At 37.9% G+C, this 18,295-nt stretch overlaps 1 protein-coding gene across 1 annotated transcript in view; it reads right to left on the bottom strand.

Moving 5' to 3' along the window:
* Nucleotides 1–763: 763 nt before the first annotated feature.
* CAPN13 (calpain 13) overlaps nucleotides 764–18,295 on the bottom strand; it is a 185,252-nt gene continuing 167,720 nt past the window's right edge. Inside the window, exon 22 of the mRNA XM_087965160.1 lies at nucleotides 764–840. The gene's annotated coding sequence lies outside the window, so the exon portion shown is untranslated. The remainder of the gene's footprint in view (nucleotides 841–18,295) is intronic.

Genomic DNA, 18,295 nt, shown 5'->3' with positions numbered 1-18,295 from the left:
CTTCTTTCTTTAGTTTGAGGGCCTGAAAGACTGAAACCTTTAACAGCCTGGCTTTCTCCAGATTCTTGGGAATTCAACTTCCTGAACTCTCCAATCAGAGACATTGCATCAGAAGACTTCCAGGTTAGACACTGAAACCAAATCACTTTTCAGGAGGACCTTCAACTATACAGAAGCTGGAAAGAGCATGTTGTTGACTGCTGTGGAACTAGGATACGTTTGAAAACAGTATTTAAAGACAGTAGACTGGAAGGAGGGGGGAGGACTCTACATTTCTTATTTCTGTGAGAGTGCAATTTATTTGGGCGAGAAATATTTCTTCTCTTGGCAGAGTTTCGCTGGGTACATATTTTGCTGTCTCGGCTCTGCTCCATTTCTCTCCACGGCTAAGGCTCTTTCGTCACTGTATCTTCAGCCCTCCCCTACCCCTCCCACCATCTCCACTGCTTCCATTCTTTCCCAGCATGAAATTGCAAAGGCTGTTTCTTCTCAGCTATGCCTGATGAAATTGCTTTTTTATTTTTGTACGCTCTTATACAAAAGATCCACCTTTATCGCTTGCGTGCAGCTCCTGCAGTTTAACATCTCCTAATTAAGCAACACAACCATCAAGCGTGCCTGACAGGCACCAAGTCACGGAAAGTGGCTCCCAGTGCAGGCACAGCTGGCCTTCTCTTTATTCCAGCAGCAATGGGGAGCGGGCTTAGGGGAAGAAAAGGCCTCATCCATTATAGGGTGTCAGTCTTCAGTAAACAACACCACCCTTCTTGTTCCCTTCCAATACAAAGAAGCAGAGACACATCTTTTCCCCAGATCCCAGTGGCGGCTGGTGGGGTTTGTCTGATGGAAAGAAAAAAAAAACAAAACCCAGTCACATGCAAGCAATCCAATTTTCTATTTCTGGAATCTATTTCCATAACTCCTATTTTTAACTTTGTAGCCCACGTGCTGCTTCAGTTTGATGCTTATATGCCAAAGCAAACTTCATCTTTGGTGGCTGCTGTTTAAAGCAAGTTCTAGTGAGAAATGCACCTGGGCTTCCAAAAGCAGAGAAAGATTTCATTCAGGCTCAGCAGTAACTAGGAACATTGTTTGTTTTGAAATGTGGGGCTTAGCATAGCACTGAATCTGTGCAGAGGTCAGTCTCATTTTAAGATGGAAGGCCAACTCAGACTGATTTCTTATTCACATGCTCAGAACTCAGTGCTTTGAGGCTAGTATGAGAAGGAAAGTGTGTCATGTTTGTCCAACATTGGTACTTTCAAGGGACTCTCCTAATTCTCTTGAAGTATATGGTGCCCTTCACTCCCAGCCTCCTTAAAATGTTGAAACCTTCTACAAGATTCCCCCTTCCAAATGACCAATCAAGCAGCCCAAATGTCATCATCCAGCTGGCTCTCAGTCCTTAAATTTGAGAATAGGACAGTTGGAAGGGATTCCCATAGGGTCATCTGAAGAAAATCCCAAATCCATATTTTACTTTCCTTCTTCACTGGTCCCTTTCCATACAACCAGTTTGTGCCTCTCCAAGATCAGTGCCATGACCCTATTTTGCTGTGCCTGCACCTGACAATACAATTATCTTCCAGTTCACCTGCATTGGAAAAAGAAGTTTCAACAGTGCAATTTTGAAGGAAGGACCTAGAACCTCAGTTGTCTGGAATTCATGCATTCTCCCACCCCGCCCCCAGACCCTGGGACCTCTTTCCTCTTCACAGCTGATGACGCCCCAGGGCACCTCAGTATTCTTATCTTTTAGGTGCAGTTACGCAGGTCCTCCATCACAGCCATGGATTATATTGATTAGAAGCTCATTGCAGAAACACTAAAATCCCAAATAAGTACAAGCACTGCAGGACTGATCAATTGTTGTACTCTCCTGTGGGTCAGATGGATGGGTGAAGTATTAGGTGGTGTTTTGGTGGTAGGACAATTGCAAGGTATTTTGAACATGGTTTTGATTATTTGGGGAGAGGAAAGGATGCGACCTCCTAACTTTATGTGGCTGGGCAGCTGATAGCATGAGCAATGAAGTGTGCTAGATTGAATACGCCCTGAACTTGATGTTGGTTTGTGTAGTCTTAAGGGGAAAATGCTATGGTGGTACAAAATGATCTAAGGGTGAGATATGATAAAGATGATATCATTGGGATGTGGCAGAGCAATGATGTTATCAGGGGACATTCATACTGTGGTTGGGTGCAAATGGGAAAGGGCCACAAGCAAAGAACTTCTGATACAATTGCTTTAATATATTTTCAAACATTGTCATAAACAATTATCATCAAGGAGCTTAAGCAAAAAAATATGCAAAACATCACAGTTAAGACAAACAGTAGCATTAAGAGGTTTTGTATTTAGGCTGTGGTAGATAAAATACAGAGCAATAACAGTTTTATGGCACCAGCAATTAAAAGAAATTTTTTTCCAGGCCATTTAGAAGCAATTAAAGTTTCACCACTGAATTTATCCTTTTCCTGGAAAAACTGCCAAAGTCCTCCTCCCATTTTTTTTTCTTGTTAGAAAATTGCAGATGGCTCTTTCAGGCCAGCCTTCCTCATTACTGAGAAATGACATGTATTTCATTGCATTTGCAACTGTCATCAGAAACCAGTTGGGCATTGCTTTTTGGCTAAAAGGCCAGATGATAAGATTGCAGCCTTAGTCTAGCTGCTGGAAGTCTTGAAAAAATAACAAACATCAAATGTAGTAGGAAAGAGAAGATGCCCAACAAACCCATGTTCTCAGATCATTTTATGCAACCAATAATGTAGATGGTGATATATAACAGATGTCTCGGCATGATAATTCATAATGACGGAACTACTTGTTAAACCGTGTTTACTGAGTAAATGATAAAGTTAGGTTCACATAGAATGCTAAGCCAGAACCAAATAAATCACATGATGGATTTGGGTGTATGTGAATTTATCGACTTCATGTTCCAGAGACAGGGTATTAGAAACTATCAAGCCACTTACTGCATTTTAGCGGCACCATTTCAAAAAAAAAAAAAAAGAAGTGCAAAATTGACGATATACTTGGCCAGAAACATATAATACTTGATCTAAGCCAGAGTGATTATTATAATCAGTTTTTACCCTGATTTTCATGCAGAAAGGAAAAGGGAAGGAAAAGGAGAAATGATAGTGATAATTAAGGATTGTTGGATAGCATCTGTCCACCCTTCCCCATTTTTTTTCAAATTGCTAATATAATTAGCTTTAACGCATAGCTTCAAATAAATCATAGTGAAGCCACCTGCTGAAATATCCCTTGTTTGCTCTTCAAGAAATCTGTACAGTGAGCAACCATTTTATTTCTCTGGACTCAATGTGTTTTGATGAGATTTAATGTATTTCTTGACTGGAGTGGGAGGAGAGAAGAGCAATAGTTTCAGGTAGATCTAAAAATATAATCAGGATATGACATCCTTGAACAAATGCTAGAGACCTCTCATGGACCTCCCTACATATATACACATATTTCTTTGTCTACTTTCCACTTGGTCATCTAGAGTAGGTAGAGTTACATCAGATGCTCTATAGAAAAAAGAAAATGGCTGATATGTTCTACCTGGAACTGCCCTTGAAGATGAATTGGAAGCTAAGCTGGCCCAGAAGGTAACAAAGGACAGGGCTTATGCTTATCTGATCCTACTGTTCTGTGAGCTACATTGCTTACTGATTGATTTCTGAGAGTAATTCAAGGTGCTAATAAAGCCCTTCATTATATAGGCTGTTTGAGGGACCAATAGTCTCCAGTTGCTTTGGCTCCTACAATGAGTGGACACATACAGTCCTGTCAATTAAACAGTGTCATCATGTGAGTACCAAGAAGTGTGCCTCCCCCTTGACATCACCCCACAGATCCCAATAGCTCCCAACCTGATAACATTAAGGAGGGTATTAAATATCTGGCTATTTTCCCAGGTTTTAAAGCACATGGTGGTTGAACTACTGTAAAGTGGAATTAGGGATTGATTGATTGATTTGTTTGTTTGTTTGTTTGTTTATTTAGTTTACATGTTCATCTTTTGTTGTCCCAAAAGGCAATTGTATTTTGTTTTTGTTGTCCCAAGGTGCTTTTTCAAAAGGCAACTGGACTTTGGAAATGCAGACTCCAGTTTTGAAAAACCATCCATGACCTGGATGACTGAGAACCTATATAAACAAATGCTTCTTTGTGTTATCTTGTTTGAAGGAGAGAACATTTTTGAGCAGATCAGGCAAGGAAACAGATCCTATATGTTTTTGCCCAACAGGAATAGTTCAGAAATATGTAATCAGGTAACCACTAAACATTTTGCACACCATCCATAACTCATGACCATTGAACAATTTAATTGAAGCCTGTTCTGAACTATGTGTTCTTTCTGTTGCTCAGCATCTTTGTAATCAATTGTATTTTAACAGATATTTATTAAATACTATTGTCTTCTTTGACAAGAAAGTTATCCTAGGCAAGGTCACTTTGGATCTCTCTCATTTTGGCAAAGAGGATGCAAACAACAAGCATTGTCTGGTCAGTTAGATCCTTGAGCAAGAGGAATCAAATTTTGAGTTATGCTAGACAACATGTGAATGATTTCCATATATATCTATTCTTGTCTCCATTTAAGTATACTTTGAAGAATGGATATTGAAATGGACAGATCAAAGATGGAAATGTACTAAATCTAATTGGCAGAGATGAAAATAGCATTATGCATCATTTGGTGCAGCCAGATATGTCACAGGAGAAAAAAGCTGTAGAAAAATAGGACATTTGTTTTCTTCTTCTAAGAGGCCTTCATTAAAATGTTCTGAGGATATTACTGAGTAAAAAATGATTGATTTTGCATGAATGATTAGGCCACCTATATTCAACATAATCTCAGTAATACAATCTTAATATTTCTCTAAATGTCAGTCTCATTTGGCCATATCTTCCTCCTAGGAAGACCAGGACAAAATGAAGACATAAGCATTCATTTTTAAGATCAGTGCTGGCAACAAACTCTCACTGAAAGCCCAAGGATGCCACCACATGGCAGTCTGAAAGGTCATGATGTACATTTTAATCTCTTCCTCAAGCACACACTGCTAGTCTTGTTATCTTGTCTACAGATGATAGTCCCCATTTCTTTTATTATTTGTTTGTTTTACTGGACACACAAGCCACGAAGGAATGGCATACACCCTGATATTTGCAAATTGGGCTAAAGCATAAACTATGGGGTGGGTAATCAAAAGTATAACCAGAAAGATAACATCAGGAACCAGCTATCACTGATCAAAAGTGTTCTGTTTTCAAATGGAATAGAATCACAACCAGCCACCCCCAAAATCTACTAAATGACATGTTAATGGGTTTTCTAAAAACCAGTAGGGAACAAGCTACTTTATGGACACCTAGGAGAGACCACAGATGAAATGCAACAATTGAGAAGGCTCACTTTTATGACCTCACGAGATGGTATTCCCTGCGAGATGCAATAAGAAGGAAAACTACTCTGCCGGGTCTTATTATTTGGAGAGCTTATTATCTATTTGAGATAAGTGGTCCCAGAGATACCCAGGTTCTGAGCTATTAAAGATGACAACTGTCACCTTGAATTTAACCAAGAAAGTAGCTATCTGGCAACCAGTGTAGTTCTTGTAATAGTGGTGTTTATGGAACCAAATCAAGATGAATAGCATGCATAGTCATATTGTGCTTTGAGCTAATAGAAGAAAATTGACAGAGGAACATCTGCTTACTGCTTTCTGCACTTTAAATTTGAAAAGAAAATTTAAAATTAAATTAGGAAGCTTCTATTAATTCAATACTAGGGACATGTTATTTTCTCTTGACAAAACACAAAAGATAATTTTCTTAGTAAAAATAAAATCAGTGAGGCATCCAAAGATAAGGCAAGGTAAGATAAAGTAAGAATAATTTTTATTGTTATTTTTTTTCTGTGAGCACACTAGCACACATTGAAAATTCTGTTGCCTGCTCTCAAAAGAAAGTATATATATCTACCCATATCTATACATAACACATGCTATATACAGACACATATACACACACACGTCCATCCATTTTGAATATATAGCAGAAAGAGGAAACTTGAGAGTTCACAAGGTAGATGCTTATATGGAACAAAACTCTAACTGAATCTAGATCTTCTGCTTCAGATGCCACGAAGCCTCCTCCCAGAAGGTAACAAGTAAAATAGGTCATGAAGAGGATGTATAGTAAGAGTATTGTAAACATAGATAAATAATCTTCCAATCACCACAAAGAGATACAGTACATCATCTAACTAATGATATAGTTGTACTGTGCATTTCAATCCTTTTTTTTTCTTTTCTACTGTTGGAAGAAATATCCATCTGGTTCAGTTCCAAACTGGGAGAAAGATCCTGGAAACATGGAGACTACTGATTGGAAAGATGGTTTAATAATGAAGCAGAACCACCAAGCACATAGTTCTGGTGCAGCTGACCACATGGAGTTGAGAGTGGAGGGTATTTATACCTTTTCTTAGGCTTTGCACTTGAACTTCCTGTTCCTGTGCAAGAATATGTATTCAATTGGCTGTTGTCAGACTCCATGGGGCCATGTCCAAATCCTAAGGGTTTGTCTGAACTATATTTGGTTGAAGTTTCTGAGAGTGATGCAACAAAGGGGTGTTGGACAATTCCTATTGGGGCTGAGGGCTAATCCTACCTTTGTTAGATTTTGGATGGGGGTATTTGCTTATAAATAGAGTTATCTATCTCTTTATCTCAAGTGTTGACATCCACTGAGGCCTATTAGAAAGTTGGGGGCTGCTTTCCAAGAGCATGTTTCTCCATTTCTCATCCAGGGAAATATAATGTTCTCCCTTTTTTATATTTCTCAAAATATTTCATTCTTCTAGGAGATGGGTGAGTGCTAACTTTCTACACTACTTTTCTTCCCATTGAGAACTTTCTTCCCATGAAGCAACTTATGATGTCCTTTGAAGTACTTACAGACCAATCCCAGATGTGTTTTTTAAGACATATAGTTCTTCGTTGGTTTGACTGATTTTTTAATGGGATTCTGTTCCTGGGAAGAAAGATTTACAAGATAACATTCCTGAAGCTCAATTTACAACAAAGCAGAAAAACATGTCCATTTTATTTCCTTGATGGGTAATACTGGCTTGTATGATCTGCTGCTCTGGCATGCAGGGTTTTGTAGGCTCCAGGAGTAGTATGCCTCAGGGAGTAAGGTTTTGGTAAGAGCTTCTCAGTGAAGTACTGTACCTTTAAATCCTGTAGTTGTTGTGTTTAACTATCCAAATCCAAATTATGCACTAAAATATTTGAACTGGAAGTTAGAGTGCTTTCTTTACAGTCAAGCTTTCTCTGGAGCAACCATTTTTTGAACCTAATTAAATCCTGTGGCTTTGGTTATTCTTTCACATCTGTGTGAGATCTTAATTATTGTTAGGCTTAACATTTGAATGGAACCTCGATTCTGCTTCCAAGATTATATTTTGTCCCTGACATTTGGCTTATTTCTAAGACTTGCTGGCTTGTTTGTCTGTTGGTCCTGCTTTACACTTTAGACATTGTTGTTGATGTTCCCCAGAGTTCCTTCCTTCAAAATGCTGTTATTGACAAAGACACTGAGGTATCTAGGAAAACTTTGTTCTTCACATTGGTCATTTTTTTTCCAGTTTACAAGATGCTTTATATTTGGTATCCCATGTTTATTTTCAATAGATTCAGGGTCTGGTGCAATTCCATGCAGTTATTCTTGGGACCATTATTATTTAACATTTTTATCAGTGACCTAAATAACAGAATTAGTTAACTATTTTTCAACTTTGCCAGTGACATAAAATTTGGAGGTAGGTCTAACGTTCAAGAAGAAAGAATGAGAATGTAATCTAGTCTGGATAGTTGAAGGACTAAATCAATGAAAACAAGATATCTTTCAATAGCGAAAACATAATCTTCATTTAGGGAGAGAAATATAGCATTGTATTGGAGAAGAATTGGTGGTGTTCATTGGCACATTAGTGTGACTAGAAGGCCTAATCCTTTTAGAATAAACCTTACTAACAAAGATATATGAAGAATATTCAGTCTGAGGAAACTGAGGAGAAACATGAGATTAATGTTCAAATACAAAAAAGAGTAGCATAAATAAGATGGTGAAAAACTATTTTCCATTATTTCCACAGAAACTATAGTAAGTACAAATTAAAACCACTTAGATTTCATTTAATTATAAGGATAAATTTCCTGGCAGAAACAGGAAGTCTGCCCACAGAAATTATAGGTTTTCTGTCTCTGGACAGCCACTTTTAAAGAAAAGTTTAACTTAAAGCCAGTTAAATTTTCCTGCAGACATAAATTCTATGATCTTTGTAGTCTCTTCCGTTTCCACAGTTCTACAGTTTTATGAACTTAATCCGTGCTGAGAGCCATACTTGCCCTTTGATTAGTGTGCCTGGGACACAATTCCAAAAAAATGGCCAGACCAGCACAAAAAATTGATTTGATTTTCTTTAGATTGAATTACATTAAAGATAGATCATATTATTCCCTAGTCACATATTTAACACTTTCCCATTTTTTTCCTCATTAAAGAGGACAATTATAATAATTGTTACATCAGTACTGCAGGCTATATAGTAGGCTAGGCAGGGAAAATATCCAAGGCCAGCCAATTAACTCTTTGCAAAACCAAATCTCATTTTCCATTTTCTGCAAATGCAACACTCCAGATAAACTAATGTGTACTTTTTCCTCCCAGAGTATTCTCACTGATACTGTATATTAGCAGCACAATAGGGAGGTTGAGGTTCCCAACATAGTCCTTAAGTAGTGCAAAATGTATTAAGCAGCTACTTTATTAACTGGTACAGGGTTCAGAAATCATATGCTAGTTCTTTACCAGGCACAATTTTCAGTGTCTAAAAAAGCATGAGTGGACCAACTTTTCCCCCATCTGATTGCCTCCCAAATACAACATGGGAAGATCATGAAAGTCTGTATACACACACACACACACACACACACACACACACACAGAACAACATCATTTGGTGATGGTATCTCAAAGAGACCAAGAAGAGTCAAGACAGGGATCAACAAAGGGGGCAGTAAGTGCCCTGCTGGCATAGTTTTCTGCTGATTTAAGGATGGGAGAAAAACACTTTAATTCAGCAGTATTGAAGACAAACTGCTCTGTTTGTCTCTAATTGGGAGAATGATCCTGTTCAGTTCTCTGTTTCGTTCTACTTCTTACTCCCACCACCACCACCACACACAATGAGAATGAAAGCCAGTTTGGTGTAATGGTTAAGCAACAGGTTAGAACCCCGGAGTCTCTAAGTTCTAGTCTTGTCTTAGGCACAAAGAAAGCTAGATGATCAGCCATAGGAAGCCATGGGAAGAAGGCCACAGCAAATTACTTCCCCCCAAAATGTTGCCAAGTTACTGCAGGGACATGTCCAGGCAGTTGCAAGGAGTCAATACTCACTTGAAGACACACATACATGCCCCACAAAACTCCACCGTATGTGAACAGAAGATTCAGAGATGCTGGCTTTTTAATCACAGGACAAAACATTCTTAATAAACTTGTATACTTAAACCTTAATCATCTTTTGATCGTCTTAATTATTTTGGTTCCCCTGCCAGACATGTTTGCTCTGCAAGAGGTGGACTTCAGGGAATGGACTGGAGAACTCCTCATAAGCAAGAGTTTGGTAATCCCATTTTTTTTTTGTGGGGGTGTGAACGCTTAGACTACAAGAAAAGAAATCAAGCCTACAAAGCTTTTATGTAATGCCAGCAATTTTATCTTTAGCAAAAAGGGGATTCAATACCAAAAGATGTTGGCTGGGACTTCCACTCAGCTGAATCAGATGCCCTCAGATTACAAGAAGTCACATGAAGATCTAAAGGAGCCATAATGACAAATCTGACGATTTTCCATGTCTGTGAAAAAAAATGGAAAAAATATTGCTTGGAGGTTCACACAGGGCTTTGATAGCAGTTATTAACTGAGATGTAAGGGTCATTTTTAAACCATTGAACAGTTATATACTCTGAATACGTGCCTGCTGTCAAGGGTTGGAAAATTTCCTTTCTTTCATAGATTTCAGAATAATACTTGTGTAAACTGGAACTACAAATGCAGGTGAAGTAATGAAGATGACAACAACAAAGATTCCTCTTTGGCAAAAGTGCTGTGAGAAATAATTCTGTAGCAATAATGATCTCAGCTTCAGATTCTTTTCATTTTCTTTTGTGCATAAATTCCTTTGAATCAAAGGCAAAGATGAGGATTCGACGTGCAGCAGTATTAAAAATGAACTGTTCTGGATTCTTGGTAAGATACAGTTAATTCCAGAAAGATTCAAATGGGAGCCATATATAATTGAAATAATATATGGAATATATTAAAATCAGGAAGTTTTAAGCTAGTTCCATTTATTTCAGTTGGCCTACTCTATGTTAATGTTTGCAATCCATTCATTAACCTGACAAGAAAAGCAAATGTAGTCCATCTTTGGATCTTCTGACGTTCTTTCTAACTCCATAATAGCAGCTGTTCTTTGGGCCACATAAACTGGAAGGGGAGGAAAAGGAGGCATTCAGAATGGAGCAAGAAGTATTCATAGGTATGTTCTGGGGAAATTTGCTCTGGAATGATTTGGCTAGACCTAGCTCATTTTCAAATTTAATAGGAATAGCAATAGCACTTGGACTTATATGCTGCTTCATAGAGCTTTATAATGCACTCTAAGCAGTTTACAGAGTCAGTGTGATGACCTGGGGCATGGCACAAAGGCAACACAGTCAAATAAGCAATAAGAGTCCCTTTATTATCTCCAGCTTTGCCCCCAATCTCCAGGTTACCTTCAGCTGGAGAAAAAACTCTCCCAGGAACAGCCTTTAACTGTAGAAAATTCAGTCCAAAACAAGGTACATACAAACTGTAACTAAAAATCCAAACACCAAGCTGAAGTAATTAACTTGACAGGGCAGGAGAAGGAATTTCAGACTTGAAAGCATGGCAAAACTCACACAGTAGGGAAGATGCCAGGAACACAGATAAGCCACGACGAGACCAGATAAATTCATGATTTGCTCCCAACAGCTTGCTGCGCGCAGCTTCCCTTTTTAAACACTGTGTTCCCAGCTGCAGTTAATGAAGGGAATCAGTGCCCTTTCCTCCCCTGTAAGCCATGCAACTTATGTTGCTCCCTTCTCTATTCCTTCCTGCGTGCCCTAGGATGAAGAGGGGGTGGGCCTGGGTCTCCATCTGAATTCCCTCTCTCTTGCTCTACCTCTCCCCTGCTCTGCCCAGCCCTACCCCAGTTTCTTCCACAGCCAACAGAGCCATACTCCCACTCTCTGACAGCTGTTTGGCCTCCACCTTTGAATCAGATTCTGACAGGAGCATGACAGTCAGCATGTTTAGTTTACTTTATTGTCATTGCACCTCGTACAACGAAATTAAATGCCATCTTCAGTGTACATTATAACTATAAAAATATAACACCTATCCATCACATTCTATACAATTGAATTGAAAACCCAATATTGCATTCATATTGCAACAATCCGGTCCCTCACTTTACCAACCTCAGAAGGATGAAAGGATGGTCAACCTTGAGCCAGTAAGGATCAAACTCCTGTCAGTTGGCAGAATTAGTCTGCAATTCTGTATTCTAACCACTGTGCCACCACTTTATTTTGCCAGCTTTTTCTCACCAAGCCAAATTTGCTCCTGTTGTGTTCAGCATTTGAAGAACTATATTACTAGCAAAAAGAGCCCTGAGCACCTTTACAGAATTTCTTTCCCATATTCCATAGGATTGAAAGAATAAAAAGTAATGATTACATTATTTAAGTGGCTTCCACTTTTATCAGTAAAGATTTCAAAAATAGATTTTGGCTTAAAGAATGTATTTATTTATTAAACATAGCCCCCACCCCACTATGACTAGCTGACTCTCACTGGCTTACCTAATATATAACACAATATCATTAAAACATCCATGGACAAGTCAAAGACAATAATAACAGCATAAACCCCACCCCCAAAAGGAAATCATATGCAAACAGAAAATGGGTAGAGCAATAAATGATGGCACAATGCTTCAATAGAAGCTGACTTGAATAGCAGACACATCCTTCCTGAAACTGGTGTTAATGCTCTTTTTGACTTAATTATTCTGGAAACAATAACAACAAAAAGGGACATTCAGAGGTAGGAGGCCTAAAAACAAGTTGGTGTGTATATCAGTATGATCAAAACCTTGCTCCTTTGTATGTATATCAATACACACACACACATGCACATACACACACATATCAAAAGGATAGGCCACCCCCCAACCCTCTTTGACAATATATTTGGAAGAAAATAGATTGAGAAAGAATGATCTAGCATCAAGGGTATGTATCTTGGAAGTACAAAACTGATGTTCAGTTGGTCTGTCTTCCTTTTTCAGATTTTTCTTCTGATATTCTTCATGGACTTATCCCAGGTCATCCATGGTCTGACTCAAGACAATGGTCACAGTCTGGATATGATCTTGTCAGAGCACTGGCAAAGTGATTTGGTGGGGGAATCTGTCAATATGCTCTCTATCGTGGTCAGACTATACCTTGGTGGCCTTGAGATTCTCTTATGCTGCCCCTCTCCACAGAGGATCTATTCAAATGGTTTTTATAAAGAATCAACAGACTTGGACCAGATTCTAACTAGAACTGATGAGAAATTAATAAAAAAAATTATACCTACTTACTGAGTATTAGAATGGAAGAAGAGCAAGTAAAGGAAACAGTGGTGGGATTCAAAAAATTTTTACTACCAGTTCTGTGAGCGTGGCTTGGTGGGAATGGCAGGGGAAGGTTAGTGTAAAATCTCCAATCAGATGTGATATTTTCCAGTTCTCCAAAGTACTCAAAGTTTCCACTACCAGTTCTCCAGAACTGGTCAGAACCTGCTGAATACCATCTCTGAAAGGAAACAATGACAATGTAGGCTAAAAACTTTGCTTCTTCTATAGAATTGGATAAATGGCAAAAGTTGTGAGATAGAAATTATAATTTAACAATGTCTATTGCTTACAAATAAAACTTATACAAAATGTTTTACAGATGGAATTTCCCACCAGCAAGATTAGCCAAGATATTTAAAGATATGTCTGCTAAATGTTGGAAGTGCAATCAGATTCCAGGATCGTACCACCACATGTGGTGGACGTGCCTCAAAGCAAAAGCATACTGGACAAAAATACATATTTGGATAGAAAAAATGATAAAGGAACGTATAGATTTAAAACCAGAAATATTTCTGTTGGGTATCATACCAGAAAAATAGAATAAAGGAACTATATATCTAATATTTCTTACTCAGCATGGGAACACAAGAAGATATGGGTACACAAACTGGCACCCTACAGATATATTCAAATTGCTTGAATTTGACTCTCCAGATAATTTTCATCAGCAAAGAAACAGGGTTAGATAATTTATCATGCAAAATTGTGGCTGTCAAATTATATTACTGTAAGTCATGAAATATGTTAAGCTATAAACTGATGTTTATAAATCATAATGCTAGCTTCATATTACACTAAACCCAATTTAAACAGGTCAAATTTTAACTTAAGACAATGCATGAACCAAACCAGTTGGTTTAACCTGCATCTTCCTTCTTCGCTACAATCTGAAATCACTCTTAGCAGCCTCTTTTTATTTATTTATACAGATACTTTCTCCAGATTGAAAAGAACAAAAGGTTATGAGATCCTAATCTACTAGAAGCCCTTCCTTTCACTTCCATTTTTTTCTCCCAAAGTTTATCTGCCTATCCAGACTATGGTGTTAATGTGAATTTGATGCAAATTGTAAAGGACTGTGACCTCAGGATAACTAATGCTGTAAACATAATTTGAAAAACATGACACCACTTTCTCATCAATTTGTTCAGGCAAATCTGATTATTCACTTGGACTGGGTAGAGATGATGACTATTATTATTAGTCTAAGATTAAAATGCAAATTGGTGCTCACTAAGAAACATTTCAAGGGAGAGAACTACTGGCTTGTTATGCAGAAATGTTTATCATACAAGGCCTTCCAAATTGCAGAAGAACATGGAGAGAGAACAACAGTTCCCAAAATAAAGTTACACAAAAGCATCTGAAAAAGCATATCAAATTCTGCTTTTACTGTATGGGAAGTGGAGTTAGTGGAATATTGCAGTGTGAAGGTAACTCTGTCCATTTGGGGGAGCGGGAAAACAGAAATATCAACCAATCCTGTATCTCTCTGTAGAGAGCAAGCAGAGTGAAGAACCATGTGTGATCTCTTCCAATCTGCTACTTTGCCAGAAGCAGGTAACCAATTTCAGACTCATACTATATGCCTGTATTTTGTTTTTATGGCAGAAAATCATACACATGCCTGTTTTGTAAAAATGATATCATGAGGGCATACTTTGGAAGACCCAGAAGACTTATTGACATCTACTAAACCAGAAGTTGGTGCTATATCAGAGCTAATTTATATTGCAAACTGGATAGTGCAAAATAGAAAACTAGCTGCAACCCTTCCTGAATAGGAAAAACAGACAGATCAATATTTTGATATTAAGGCTAGTATATCAGTTCAGCACTTTGGGTTGACATCTCACATACTTTGGTTCTGGTCTAAGCAGAGAGTCAGTTCATTTCTTCCTGCTACAACTCTAATAAAGACATTCACAAATGGTTATGAGTGCATGAAATTTCCAAGACAGCACCTCTTCTGAACCCTGAAGATGAGAAGGATCTATAATGCTTTTGTACAAGGAGTGTTTACAAATTCATTCTTAAGACATAAAGAAAGAGAATGTATGTGCTGCTCTACTTTCTTTGGTATTTTAGGTGAAATTTGCACAATAGTTCAAATATTGAGGCTGTTTCTGTGTAAGTTGTGCTAAATGTGCAAACATAGCTTGCAAAAAAAAAAAAAAAAGTAGAAAGCATGAAACTGTCTTACCTCACCGTCCTCTATAAATGAACCATGCCTGGATAATCTTCATGAAGACATTCCTTAATTGGAAACTAGAATGGTCAGTTCAGTTATTTAAAGTTTGTGGGAAGCTCTATGATTTTTTCCTCCTTTTTTTCTTCTCCCTGGCATATTTTCTTTTAGATCTGAAATTAACAGCTCTCTAAAGGAGTTTCTTGAGTAGCCTTGTTCACTTCAGCTGGAGGTAGTCTAGACACCTACAACATCCTTTGACTCATAGGTAAGCTTTCACTGAAAAATATAGACATCCCTTGCCCTGCACAGAGCATAAACATTTTTTGCTGCTTCAGAAGGCCTTTGGACTGAAGCACAGCATTTGGCATGAGGGCAACTAAGATGGAGTTAACCAGGGTTCTGTTAGAGCTGAATCTGATTCTCTCATCAACTCGCTCCACTTCTATTGGCATTCCAATTAGTGCTATTCTGTAATGGTGGTATCTCCTTACTTTAGCAAGCTGCTGTGATATTGGGACAGTCCCTGAGTCCGTGATACTTGGTAGAGATACTTGGTATCTCACAAGATATTTGTTAGCTCCAAAGTCATTAATCTTTTCTTAAGAGGAAGAAACGGGCTATGATTCACCCCTTTTTGATGACAAAATGCAAAACCAGCAAACACTTTAAATCAACCATCTCCATAAAAACGGGCTGTGTTTCCACCCCCCTAAAGAGAGATTTTCAACATTCAAACAGTGATTTAAAGAAAGCATTTTCTAATTCTAATTTGAGTACTTTGGAGAACTGGAAAATATCACATCTGATTGGAGATTTTACACTAACCTTCCCCTGCCACTCCCACCAAGCCACGCTCACAGAACTGGTAGTAAAAATTTTTTGAATCCCACCACTGTTTCCTTTACTTGCTCTTCTTCCATTCTAATACTCAGTAAGTAGGTATAATTGATTTATTTTAATTGATCATTGTGATTAGAGTGTTTAATGCAAACAGTGTGATTACTGATTAATATAAAAAAATAAGGCTTAATGTAATTTAATTGATTAGTAAAATTAGTGATTCAGTGAATTTAATTGAACAGTATATTTAACAATAAGTATAATTAATTAATTAGGCTGATTGTTGCTTAGCATAATTACTTGACTAGAGAGATTATTGTAATTGATTAATTGGTGTGATATTGGCTATATTGATTACCCAAAATTGTTTTATTAAGCAATTTATTCAACATACCAGCTCAACAAATCCACCATGCCAGTAAAAAAATCCAATACCAAACCACAACCTAAGAAAAAAAAAATCCCCATCAATGAACCATAAGACTCCTGCACATGCTTTATATGCTCTGCAACTCTAAAGGTTAATGAAAATTTCATCAAATATTCTCTATGTGAAAAATACACTCATCATGACTGCCTGGAATTACCCAAGCAAATGACTCAATTCCTAGAAACATCCAATTATGCATTTCCATTTTTCTGCCCACCATGCAAACCCAAACTGGACAAACATATAGCCTTGTTTGAAAGAGTTGACTCTATAGAAATACAAATATCATCCCTTGACACCATAGTAGCATCCCTGGACACTTTAAATGAAAGATTAACTAACCTTGAGGGGAAAAAAAGAAGACACAACACAACAACCTGAACATCCAATAGCTACAAACCAACAACTGCAACCTAATCCAATAGCTACAAACCAACAACTGCAACCTAATCCACAAAACACCATAAATCCGACAAATAATACACTCATCATGACTGCCTGGAATTACCCAAGCAAATGACTCAATTCCTAGAAACATCCAATTATGCATTTCCATTTTTTCTGCCCACCATGCAAACCCAAACTGGACAAACATATAGTCTTGTTTGAAAGAGTTGACTCTATAGAAATACAAATATCATCCCTTGACACCATAGTAGCATCCCTGGACACTTTAAATGAAAGATTAACTAACCTTGAGGGGAAAAAAAGAAGACACAACACAACAACCTGAACATCCAATAGCTACAAACCAACAACTGCAACCTAATCCAATAGCTACAAACCAACAACTGCAACCTAATCCACAAAACACCATAAATCCGACAAATAATGATATCCCAATCCTTGTCAGAGAAGCTGTAAAGTGCGAACGAAAGTGTCCTAACGCCATCTTATTTGGTCTAGAGGACATCAATAACAATGATGATATCACAATTGTCCGGAACATCATCAATAACTATCTAGCATCAACCATCTCCCCTGATACTTGACATTTCTCACATTGGCCAAGAGCTCAAAAACAGAGAAGGCTCTGTGGCCCCGCACTTCTGCAGAGTCATTTGCAAAAATGAATTAAGCAAACGTAAATTCATTTATACTCTAAATTAACTCACCAAAAACAACACCAACCATAAAAACCTCTGATCTCATCCTGACCTAACCTTACAGCAACGTGCCCACTCCCGTATACTATACACAGAACTCAAAAATCATCTAGAGAATGGAGAGAAGGACCTGTACATTGATTACCGTGCAGACTGTATCAAAAGAAGTCACACAACCCACCACTCAGCATCCAAACCTTCTTCAACCAATCCACCATCACCCAAGACTAGGCACACATGCTCCCAACAACCTCAATTCAAACTACAACTGGCCTTAAATGCAAGCTACTCAATGCAAGAAGCCTTGTAAATAAAATACCCAAGTTTCTCCTCTTACTAAATACGGCTAAATTCGACATCATATTTGTCTGTGAAACATTGCTCAATGCATCTCTTCCTGACTCCGTTACCTCAGTAAGAGACTATCATGTTTACCGATCCAATCATGAAATCCGTAGAAGAGGTGGTGTTGCTATCTTCTATAAAAAGTCCTTACATCTAAAAAACATCCAAGTTATCCAAGAGCTTGCTCTTCCTGAGACCATTATCTGTGAACTGACCTTAAATATCACATTTAGGTTCTTACTATGTTACAGAGCCCCTGATTATGACATCGAACATGTAAACAAGTTAAATACACTACTAACATGGGCAGCATCCTGCCCACACGCTTTTATCTTTCTTGGTGACTTCAATCTACCTCATATTAACTGGACCCTAAACGAATGTACAACTGAACCCATAAATGCAACCTTCTACAATGCTGTAACAAATCTGGGACTGGAACAATTAGTAACCAACAATACTAGACTTAACAACTGCCTCAATCTCATCTTCTGCAATAGTTTGAATTCAATTTACGGAATACAAACTAAAGAACCCTTTTCCAACAGTGACCACAACATAATTGACTTTTG

This window comes from Notechis scutatus, chromosome 1 (genome assembly GCF_049901735.1).
Source record: "Notechis scutatus isolate UNSWTSFEM ecotype Mainland chromosome 1, rNotScu1.2, whole genome shotgun sequence".
NCBI lineage: Eukaryota > Metazoa > Chordata > Lepidosauria > Squamata > Elapidae > Notechis > Notechis scutatus.
The sequence above is the reverse complement of the archived record's forward strand: the minus strand, read 5'-3'. Positions and strand labels throughout refer to the sequence as shown.